Source organism: Macrobrachium nipponense, chromosome 20 (assembly GCF_015104395.2).
Source record: "Macrobrachium nipponense isolate FS-2020 chromosome 20, ASM1510439v2, whole genome shotgun sequence".
Lineage (NCBI taxonomy): Eukaryota > Metazoa > Arthropoda > Malacostraca > Decapoda > Palaemonidae > Macrobrachium > Macrobrachium nipponense.
Genome location: NC_061089.1, coordinates 27,977,959 through 27,990,458, shown reverse-complemented (window position 1 = coordinate 27,990,458; position 12,500 = coordinate 27,977,959). Strand labels below are relative to the sequence as shown.

The 12,500-nt window shown below is 37.3% G+C and overlaps 1 protein-coding gene and 1 non-coding gene across 2 annotated transcripts in view; one reads left to right on the top strand and one right to left on the bottom strand.

Annotated features, from left to right (window-relative positions):
* Positions 1–12,500, bottom strand: part of LOC135223986 (molybdenum cofactor biosynthesis protein 1-like) — a 238,316-nt gene that overhangs the window by 105,460 nt on the left and 120,356 nt on the right. The gene's annotated exons all lie outside the window — the stretch shown is intronic.
* Trnaa-ugc (transfer RNA alanine (anticodon UGC)) lies at positions 5,279–5,350 on the top strand. Its single transcript has one exon. It is a non-coding gene; the product is annotated as a tRNA-Ala (tRNA).

Here is a 12,500-nt window from a genome sequence, read left to right as displayed (position 1 = left end):
TCTTGATTTCTTCGGGTCAGGACTAATAAAATGACAGTAGGTCACTAGTCACCTGGGTCTCTGCTTCTAAGAAAAACTTATTACCATTTTCTTTCCTGACTCAGTGTGACATCTTTCCTACAGCTCAGATCTTCTCAGTAAGACCAAAATATGACGTACAATAGAAAGCGTCTGCTGACGACACCATCTCCGTCTCCTTGTTGTCACAAAGAGGCGTCCCTCCCTGACCCTCGGTCTCCTGAACCACAGAACCAACGAAAATGTGACGCTCGAGATTTATCTGTTACGATTGGATGCTCCTCTCCTGCGCGACTCGGGCCACCGCACAACACCCTTCTTCTTTCATGTCGCTAAGCCAAGTCGCTCTTCATTCTCTTCCTTCTCCTCGGAATAACGACATTAATCTTCACCAACCGCAAATGGCTGGGATCTCATCATGATGTTTTCATAAGCCGCGTGACAACTCTCTACGAAGTAATGCCGTGATGAATTTGTGTTTCACGCTAACATGACAGCGCCCACACACTTCTGCACGAGTTATGCCTATGAGACACTCTTTCTCTCTCTCGTTTCACACACACACACACACACAAACAAACACAAACAAACACATATATATACATATATATATATATATATATATATATATATATATATTAAATTATCACATATACAATTGTTCTGTGGTACAATTACTAGAAGGACCTCATTAAAACAGAGGTTTAATAAGGTCCTCCTAGTAATATATACATACATACATACATACATACATATATACATATACATACACACACACACACACACGCATATATATATATATATATATATATATATATATATATATATCCCATCAAAGATTAAGTTAAGCATGAAATTCGCAATAAAATATGAAATGTTGATAACCAACCGCTATTCAGAAAAAGGCTCAGCTTTTAACATTAAAAAATTTAAATATCTTGCACGGAATAAATTACCATTATTATTATTTTCAAATAACCAAATATAGTATAACAACCTACCGTGTTGAATTTGAGTGACTCACCTTAGGATCAAGTAAAGTGTGATGAAAGTTTCTTTATTTATTCTTTCAAGAATTCAAGCTGAGTATTGAAGAATTATCTATCGTTCATGAAAAGCTTGGCCGAAGTCAAAACTTGTATATTCAGTGAAATAAAAAAAAAGGTACTTAACTGCCAAGCATGGCCCACTGTAGACAGGGTTAAAGGTTCTTTAAAAGAGATGCAGCTGCATTCTTTCTGCCATCTACTTTGTATCTGTTCCGTTCGCTCTCTCTCTGCTTGGCTGTCCAACTTCTTTCACTTTGCTCGCCTGCAGTCTTCACATTTCTCCGGAGACGTATCATCACGATATTGTGACCATAATTCACAATATCCATTAACGTGGCCTAAAATAATAATAATAATAATAATAATAATAATAATAATAATAACAATAAGTAATAATAATAAACTATATGAAAACCAGTGAAGATGACTGGCTCAAGAGTGCATGGGAAGAAGGACTGATAAAAGTAGACGAAGACCCAGAAATATACAGACACAGGAGGATGACGAGCAGAACAGAGGAATGGCACAACAAACCAATGCACGGACAATACATGAGACAGACTAAAGAACTAGCCACCGATGACACGTGGCAATGGCTACTGAGGGGAGAGCTCAAGAAGGAAACTGAAGGAATGATAACAGCGGCACAAGATCAGGCCCTAAGAACCAGATATGTTCAAAGAACGATAGACGGAAATAACATCTCATCCCCATATGTAGGAAGTGCAATACGAAAAATGAAACCATAAACCACATAGCAAGCGAATGTCCGGCACTTGACAGAACCAGTACAAAAAGAGGCATGATTCAGTAGCAAAAGCCCTACACTGGAGCCTGTGCAAGAAACACCAGCTACCTTGCAGTAATAAGGGGTACGAGCACCAACCTGAAGAAGTGATAGAAAACGATCAGGCAAAGATCCTCTGGGACTATGGTATCAGAACAGATAGGATGATACGTGCAAATAGACCAGACGTGACGTTGATTGACAAAAACAAGAAGAAAGTATCACTCATTGATGTCGCAATACCATGGGACACCAGAGTTGAAGAGAAAGAAAGGGAAAAAATGGATAAGTATCAAGACCTGAAAATAGAAATAAGAAGGATATGGGATATGCCAGTGGAAATTGTACCCATAATCATACGAACACTAGGCACGATCCCAAGATCCCTGAACAGGAATCTGGAAACACCAGAGGCTGAAGTAGCTCCAGGACTCATGCAGAAGAGTGTGATCCTAGAAACGCCGCACATAGTAAGAAAAATGATGGACTCCTAAGGAGCCAGGATGCAACCCGGAACTCCACACTATAACTACCACCCAGTCGAATTGGAGGACTGTGATAGACCAAAAGAAAATAAAAAAATAAAAAAATAAAATAATAATAAATTTGGTTTCAGTTTAAGGGCCATTATACATGGAATAAACAAAGTAAAGAGATGTGTAAGAAAGGTTGTTAGGTCTCGAATAGACCTTTTCTGTGAGGGAACTTAAGAGTTGTTTTTCTCGTTAAATCAATAACAACAAAAGCTACAACTGGTCCAATTTTGCTTATAATTCTGGAAGGGAACCAATAAACAGCCGGCGGCACCTGCTTTTCATTCTGCTCTAGTTTCGAAGTAGGAACACCAGCAATTCCGTTCGTTTTCCTCTAAAAACTAATCGTCAGGAGGCAATGCCGGTTGCTTTCTTGCCTTCACTCTGGGCTTCATAATAGTCGTCAGGGAGACATTTCCGGTCATTTTAATCTGTAATTAACTGCCGGGAGTTTGGATGCGTACACGGAGGAGCCACAGGAACGGACGATCTCAAGGTTAACAATAAAACCACAAGTTCCAGGAACAGAATTCACCCAGTTTTGAGACGTCGTTTATTCTTAGTGGGCGCATTGCGTAGATGCACCTGAATCCCCACTGATCTCAAAATTGTGGCTTTATTATATTCACCGAAGTTAGCTGTTGCTACTACTTTAACGTAGCTTGACTAGAGGATGTATTGAGCCTCTGTCATCATATCGAGGCTCAGCAAAGGGAGCATCAAGTTGGTCAGGTGTGTCATAGTAGCTTGAAGCAAACAACTCGGGAGCAGGTATTCCAGCCTCCCTGCACGAAAAGCCACTGAAGAAGCAAAAAGTTGCGTAGCAGGCATGAGCCCGGGCCACTCAAGCAAACTTCGACGGAACGCGGAAGTTGCGTCACCAATTTAAATTGGGATGTCTGCTTGAACTATAAACCATCTATTACCTCTAAACTGCCGACAAAACTAAATAACACATAAAAATCTATCCCTCGTAGGAGGGTAGACTCGTCAGTACATGTAGGCATTACTAAAGGTTCTTTGCAGCGTCCCTTCGGCCACTAGCTGCAACTACTTTCATTCCTTTACTCTACCGCCATTCATATGCTCTTTCTTCCAATTTGCTATCCACTCTCTCCTGACAATTATTTCATAGTGCAATTGCTTTGAGGTTCTCCGCCTGTTACACCTTGCGAACCTACCTACTCTCAATATTCTTTGCAACGCTGAATACTCTCATAGGTCTAAGTGCTTTGCCTTTGGCCTAAATTCTATATTCCATTCCATTCCATAAAAATCCATCTTTTGTGCACAAATCTCAGCTTCTTTCTTAAATTATCATAACAGATTAAAAAAGCATTTCTAGGCGCAGGGTATTCTAGCAATGCATCAATTCAAGATTATAAGACCTTCAACATTATCATTGACAAGAATTCTAATGGAGAGGCCTCTTATTTGATGCTGTCCCTGATATTTCTGACATTTTCTTCACAGGCCCTGCTCTTCCAAACAGGATTTTCAAGGACAGATACTCCGACTAATTTGATTTGGCAAAAGACTCATATAAACGCCACGGAAGCTTCGACATGGCATTGTCGTTCCAGAAATATCTGAGTGAGCCGGGAAAGAATTCAAGTTTGAATATGAATAAGTCGTTCAAGATAAAAAAAATAAAATAAAAATGTACAAACACTAAGAAGGAGTACTAGGCAAAATACTTGTATCTGTTTTAAGCTTTTAGTATATATATACACACGCATATATATAAACATACATACATACACACAAACACACACACACATATATATATATGTATATGTGTATATATATATATATATATATTGGCTTAATCTTTGAATGTATACACATTTTCTGAAAGACAGATGTTTGATTGTGTGCATGCTCGGACGCACACATACACATTATATATGTACACACGCGCGCGCACGCATATATATATATATATATATATGTGTGTGTGTGTGTGTGTATGCGTGTGTACATATATATTGTGCGTGTGCATATGTGCGTGCACACAACCACTCGTCAGTCTTGCAGACAATGTGTATCAAACACTTGATGGCTTGCTCTGGGTTAGAATTTCATTCGTATTTATAGCAGTTAGGAGAGAAGGAGAACGAAACAGTATAGTTTTATGATCAATAACGTTAAATTCTGAAAAATAAAGCAAACAACTTCGATGTAACAAGGAGAAACTCCATGACGAATATGGAGGAGCTCCAATCGGTTGCCATGTTTTGTTTAGAGTCGAAACTCCCCATTTTTAAAATAAAACTTTCAATCTTATCTGTTGGCAAAAAATCCTTATGCTCCCAAAACTTAATTGAGCACCTTTTATTGGCGAATTTGGCTTCAAAATTTGAACCTGGGTCCCTTTTGCATCGAGAGATTTGAAAAAGCTGTACAGATGTAGATATATGGAGAATATTTCAAGATTATATTTCACATTACCGGATATTCTCATTCCTAAACTATCGTAGAGTGTCATGGATGTAAAGATTTTAATTATACGTTGCTTAGAAACGTGTAAAGTCCAATCAATAAGTTTCTGCTTTTAACTGTGAGGTGGAGACCAAATATCCACTGACAACCAAAACATGTTTAATAGTATCATACGACCTCTGCGCGTTAATATAATACATACGAACTAATATACGTGACATGGCAAGGCATAATTAATTTTTGGAGCCATAGATCGTAAAATGTTCGAACATTTTCTTTAAAAATAAATATATTATAAATCAAAGTAAGAGGTGGTGGCGTTTGAAACATTATGGTACATCAGTAAAAAGAAAAAAATAACAAGATTATTATGCCAGAAAAACTAGAGCGCGCGGTATCGTGTGCTGAATGTGGCATCGATCACACGGCTCTCATGGTTACTTCCTAACGGGGGTGTAGCTCAGTGGTAGAGCGCTCGCTTTGCATGTGAGAGGCCCCGGGTTCGATCCCCGGCACCTCCAGTGGATTCGTTCACTGTATCTTTTGTTAATGAAATAAAGGGAAGGTGTCTTTCTGTCAGAGGGGAAAGTATGTAAGCATTATAAGTCCTCTGCACTGTCGAAGGAGAACCCGACGCATTATCCAAGCGGTAAAGTGAAAAGAACTCTACGATAAATGTGAAGTGTCTGTTTTCTTAAATATTGAATTATGTATTTGGTAGTTAGTCGACTGTAATAGGTCGGTTACGGGCTGTAAGGAGAGACACTGATAAGTTGGACAGTACTTTGTCTGGTGTGACGTCAAATAATTAAAAGCTGGGGGATTCGACGAGGTAATTCTCACTTCCACCAGGATTAAACTATTTTTAAAATATCTATAAGAAACTCACTCTCTCTCTCTCTCTCTCTCTCTCTCTCTCTCTCTCTCTCTCTCTCTCTCTCTCTCTCTCTCTCCCCAATAGCCTTACTTTTACACAGACGGCTCAAGCATACCAATTTAAGTTCAATACTGTGTGTTATTTGTCAAGAATTTCATTACTTTGATATTGCTGCAGATCTCCATTACCAAAATTTGGTTAATAGAAAAAAAAAGACTAAAATTGGGTCTTATGTATAAAAAATGAGCAAACTGAGATGAAACTGTGGTTTGACTTGAAGGAGATGCCAAGGAAGACATATCTGGCTAGAGTTATGTCAAGTCTCTGCCATTTTGCCTTAGGTGCTAAACGACATATATTAATGATCTTCATTAGAATGAATAAAGGAAGATCCACAGAAACATTAAAAGCGGAGAGTTCCAGTCATTTCATCACTATACAATTCACTATACTTCAGTCAACAGATTCCAGACAGAAGTCATAGGAGGGACGTCGCCCCCGAGGTGATTTGAAAATAGAAGGCATTTCTGTAAGTCCGAAATAGTAAAGGGAATTTGGGAAATACAAAGAGTCCCTAGATCAAGATGCTTACTTGCAAACATTCAGTTTGGCAATGGCAGTCTTCGCTTTAAGTGACAAAAGGAAATAACAGAAAACTGGCAATTCTCTGAATGATGCAATGCTGATTGTATGTTACTTGCACATGTCACATCCAGAGGAGACAAACCAACCCTCTCTCTCTCTCTCTCTCTCTCTCTCTCTCTCTCTCTCTCTCTCTCTCTCTCTCTCTCCACTTATGAAATATGATACACATAGCCGGCATTACATCAAGCAGAATAATGTTTGTCACATGACATTCGTGTCATTGTCTCCCCTCGGCTGGAGATGACTTTGTCTTCGCGCATCTGTGACCGCGGCAGATGTTCCTAAAAAGATGTCCTCTGACGTCTTCCGAAGGATATTCCTCAGAACATCTCGAGTAATTTTATGAAATTCGTAGAAAATGACGTCACTCGCCTCTTTCTCTTTCTTTTATGAGTCCCGGCATTCACTTGAGGAGATTATGTTATATTATAATGGGCAAAATTATGATGCGGGGTGGCGGGGAAGCTTAGAATTATTCCATCAAGGGAAGTGGGATTTTCTTCTTTGGGGGTGACCTCCATACAGATTGGCTTTTCGGTATAATCTTTGCATTATTACCTTGTTGAGTTGAGAAAACCCACGTTGGGAAGAGAGAGAGAGAGAGAGAGAGAGAGAGAGAGAGCGTCGATTGTAAGGTGGGGGCGCTGAGATGCTCCTAGAGTGAAGTATTCATATCTTTATGTTCGTCAGAGCCTTTATTTCCACTATAGATAGATAGATAGATACTTTATTGACCACAACAATTATACATAGCTCATAATTACAGTAATTATTTACATTTGGTCCATCAAAAGGCAAATCACAACAATTGGCAATACAAAATATTATATGCACAAAAGTAAGAGCAACAGGTTTTCCATCTTATACAACAGTAAAACAAAAACTAAGAGTTACTATATGGCAAACAAAATTAAGAACAAAATTCGACATTTATATACAAAATCATACTCCAAAAAGCTATTTTTATTCTCATTTTCCTTTATCTCACAAATACTCACAAAGGATTAAGCTATTAATCTTATTTACCCAGTATGTGTAAATATTTCTTATGAAATTCTAGCACCAATCAAAATAAGATCTACGTCTTAACTCTGATGATTTTCTCAGCTATTGAGCCACCAGGATAATAAAGACATATCTTTGTTATTATGCTGTGATTCAGGTAATGATGAGATGAAACGTGAGAAACGAGACGCAGTTCAAACACCTACAAGGAGAAAGCGCTACGGCCTATTTAAAGTGTTTCAGTGCTACGGCCTATTTAAATAGTTTCAGAGCTACGGCCTATTTAAATAGTTTCAGAGCTACGGCCTATTTAAATAGTTTAAGAACTATGGTCTACAGTTTAAGAGCTATGGCCTATTAAATAGTTTAAGAGCTACGGCCTATTTAAATAGTTTCAGAGCTATGGCCTATTCAAATAGTTTCAGTGTTATGGCCTATTTAAATAGTTAAGAACTATTGTATGTAGTTTAAGAGCTACGGCCTATTTAAATAGAATAAGAGTTATGGTCTATATAAATAGTTTAAGAGCTACAGCCTATTTAAATAGTTTAAGAGCTGTGGCCTAGTTAATTAGTTTAAGAGCTATGGCCTATTTAAATAGTTTAAGAGTTATGTCCTATTTCAATAATTCAAAAGCTTTGGCCTATTTAAATTGTTTAAGAGCTACGGATTTGAATAGTTTAAGAGCTATGGCCTATCTAAATAGTTTTAGAACTATGGCCTATAGTTTAAGAGCTATGGCCTATTTAAATAGTTTAAGAGTTATGGCCCATTTCAATAATTTAAAAGCTTTGGCCTACTTAAATAGTTTAAGAGCTACGGATTTGAATAGTTTAAGAGCTATGGCCTATTTAAACAGTTTAAGAGCTACAGCCTATTTAAGTAGTTTAAGAGCTATGGCCTATTCAAATTATTAAGGTAAGTTACCAATTCCACGGTATTCGAGACAAGATATTTGTGACATTTGAAAGACATTCAGTGGCTTTCGAAACAAAACTTCTCTTTGTGTCACTGACGATCATCACGTCCACTAGATAACCGTTACAGGACCATTAAACACTGAGATAAAAGATCAGCTCCAAAGCTGGGGAACAGATAATACAGCGGAGATGCTGTCGTTAGGGCTAAGTCTGACACTCTCGGCGAGTTTCTTAACCTCTGACCGAGATTCCAAAGCATCTGTAAACCTACATTTTTTTTTTCTTTTTAATCGTCACAGCGAACTTACACATTTAGAGAGTTCAAGTATGGAGCATTAACATTTGCATTAAAAAATTTTTGGGGGTGGGGGGGGGGGGGGGCTTGTATAAAGGAGTACGTTCTTCGATGTCTTCCACGGGGAAGAGAGCGTGACCTTAAATTAAGGCAAAAGCGCAAAGAAGGCTGAAAGCAACGAGTTACAGAATGGCCGAGGTAGGAAACCGACTACAAAGGGATTTTCTACAGTAACGAGGGCAAGGTCAATAAACGCTATGATATACATATATGTAAATGAATTCTTCTCTTAAAACAGGATACGTCTCAAGTATAAAAGGCCCATTAAAACACTGGTTACAAGCTTAGGACTATATTTCGGCGGACTGACTTACACACTTATCAAGTACTTGATAAGGGTGGAAGTCAGTCCGCCGAAATGGAGTCCTTAGCTTTAAACCAGAGCGTTTTAATAGGCCTCTTATACTACTTGATATATATATATATATATATATATATATATATATATATATATATATATATATATATATAAATGTATCTATGTATATATACTATATAGGGTTATTTGGCACCTTTAATAATTTGTAACTATTCAAAGTGGGTTTCGCGGCTAAGCGGTGTAGGAGTAAGGGTTGCTAACTTATCGCACAACTATCACCAACGGGTTGAATACAAATCAACGCCTTATTAGTAGTCTAACTAAATGCTTCATACGATTATCCAGCATTTTCCAAAAACTCGTTATCCACTTCAGGTCGCTGAATTGTTTCGACCAAGGTCCAAAGAAACTTCGTTTCGACTCGTTCGTATTATACTACGTATACGCGATAAGCTGACGATGAGTATTTGAAATTTTTTTTATAGTGTGAATCACCCTGGCCTGCATCGCTTGCAACGGATATCAGCATCTGATGCGACAAAGAAAAAGAAGCCTGGTCCTACGAGTTTCATCTCTAGAGACTCACTGGGAAACAACTGGAAGGACGTGCCCTTTTCGCCCGGACTCCTCCGAAGGAATAACAGATTCACGGCCAAAAAGAAAAAAAAAAAACAACAACAACATACAACATATACTATATATATATGTATGAATATATATATATATATATATATATATATATATATATATCTATATATATATATATATATATATAGATATATATATATATATATATATATATATATATATATATATATATATATATATATATATATATATAAAGACATTAAATTTGACTACACTGACAAGGAAGCAAAGGAAACATCGGTGTTAGTAAAAAGATGAGTGTTGTATGATTCCAGGGAGAACAGAGGCGCAATCTACTATAACCACAGCCATTGCGACGGCGGGCGATAAGCAATGAATAATTATTAAAGCGTAGAAGATGGAGGCAGGAACCGTAAAATTCTTGTGATGATGATCAGCTTATAAAAGTTTTAAAATGAAAAGCGAGAAGTGTTATGTTGAAAACAATTTGGCCTGAAAAAGTTATTATCGATTTTGTTTTTTATTATAACATCACTATTTACTTTCATAAAACCTGCATGAGAGATACAACAACAGTTGTTTATATTACATCCCCCTCTGTTGGCTATTTGCCGATGATTGTTTAAGAATGAAGGCCAATAGGTCGGGCAACCAAATGTCCAAATGTCCTTTCCTTGCCAAGCTCTAAAGAAAACAAGACAAATGAGTAAAAACGTGACGACCGGTGGAGTTGAACAACGACGAAAGCAAACGACACGCTGCCTCTGAAAAGCAGGAATTGAGCAATCAGGACATTTCCAAATCGAGGAGACTTAACTTGGAGTAAACGAGATATATTCAAAAGACGCCAAAAGGAAAATAGAGGGTATGAAAAGGGTGTCTTCACGAGATGAGAGGACTGGACTACGCAGAACGCTGGACCAAGGGCACATGGTGTCATTCACAGACTCTTGAACTTCAGGCAGGCAAGTGGTCAAAGAATGATTTCAACGTGTAACTGTAATAACATGTTCTTTCTTTCGGAGACCCGTCTTCTGAGTCATTTCTGCATGCAGCCGGTTTCTTGACGTAACCAACACTAAAACATCTGGTTCTGGGCGTACGCTAACGCCAAGATTAGGAGAGAGACCAAAAGAGGAGAGATAGAGAGAGAGAGAGAGAGAGAGAGAGTAAAATATGTGTCGAAGTTTCTTAGACGCAATCTTAGCCGCGGCCCATGAAACTTTCAGCCACAGCCCAATGGTGCCATTTGTTGTTGGTATCTATATGGCGCTGCCAACAGTACGATTATGGATAACTTTAACCTGAAATAAATAAATAAAAAAATACAGAGGCTAGAAGGCTGCATTTTGGTATATTTGATGATTACAGGGTGGATGATCATCATACCAATTTGCAGCCCTCTAACCTCAGTAGTTTCTAAGCTCTGAGAGCGGACGAACAAACAAAGCCGGCACAAAAGTTTTCTTTTACGGAAAACTCAAAAAAACGAACCGATTTGGAGTTAAATCAAACCATCAAACGCTATGACACAATGTTACGTCTATTGCCTTTTTTATTTATTTATTTTTTTACTGATAATTGGTTTGGAAAGCGAAAGCTATCATCATTTCACTGGGTTTATAAGCGTCATTATGTGTCCGCTACACACAGCACATACAAATTTGCACAGACGAGCGCCTGCGCGCGCACATAAACATACACACATATAAAATATAAATATAATTTTGGTAATCGTCTTAGACACGAAGATATGTTACCTATTCAGTTGTATTCCACATGGGAAAATGAAAGATGTTAATTGGTTAGAATACACCCAACAGTTTCGTCCTCCAATGGGCCCCTTTCTTCCAGCGTTTATCAAGGAAAGAGAAAAATTTTACGACGTATGTAGCCAAGAAAGACCTAAAATCTTTAGTATATGAAATACCGTTATCAGAAACTAGCAGTTTGAACTAAAAACATACAGCAGTAAAAAAATGCAATAAAATAAGAATAGTAGTTAAACAAATGAAATTTACCAAAATATCAAATGAGGTAATATGTCCATTTGAAACCGTATAGCACTAGGTACATATTAATTAACGCATTTTATAAGATAGTTAATGGATAACAATATCCAATTTGTCCTGACGCCTCATAACATGAAAAATAAAAGGATCTAATATAAGTTAATATTTGTTCTTTGCTGTGAGCAATGCAAGCTGTCTCTATCAACTTTCATTCAATATAACCTATGCTCTTAAACAAAGTCTTTGACCCGAGCCAGTCAACTGGTAAATTACACATACCACTGTGAACACATAAAGCATAACTTGTATTATTTGTTCTTACATTACCTTATATATATATATGATTTCAAATGCGTTTTTCGAGTACCTTCCCAGATTGTCCTATATAAAAACTAGCGCACTTATATGGACTCTTATAAATAACACCTTAATTGCTTTCCGGACTCTAGGAAATTAAAAAGTTACGTTGTGTAAAAACAAAAATAAATACAATATTACACATACACACAAACACACACACACACACACACACACACATATATATATATATATATATATATATATTATATATATACATGTGTGTGATGTGTGTGTGTGTGTGTGTGTGTATAAGAAGAAAACAGGCTGGGGCTCAAAGATAAACGAAATGTTGATCTGCGCTTTCTTGTTTACTATATTTCTTCAGGGTCGAGTGATGCAAAAAGTCAGCGGATGAAAATAAAAATAAATTTGAAAAAAAAACCCGCTGAGTTGACTTGAGATAGAAGAAAAACGAGCAAATGGTCTACTTAAAAAAAATTGCTCAAAAATATAGTTATCGAAAGCCTACTTGGGCTCTCATTAGGTGCTTCATAATTTTTCTTTATACTACGCAATTCTGGGATATTGCATTGGACAATGTCCTTGCAATAAACAATTTCATTTTTATT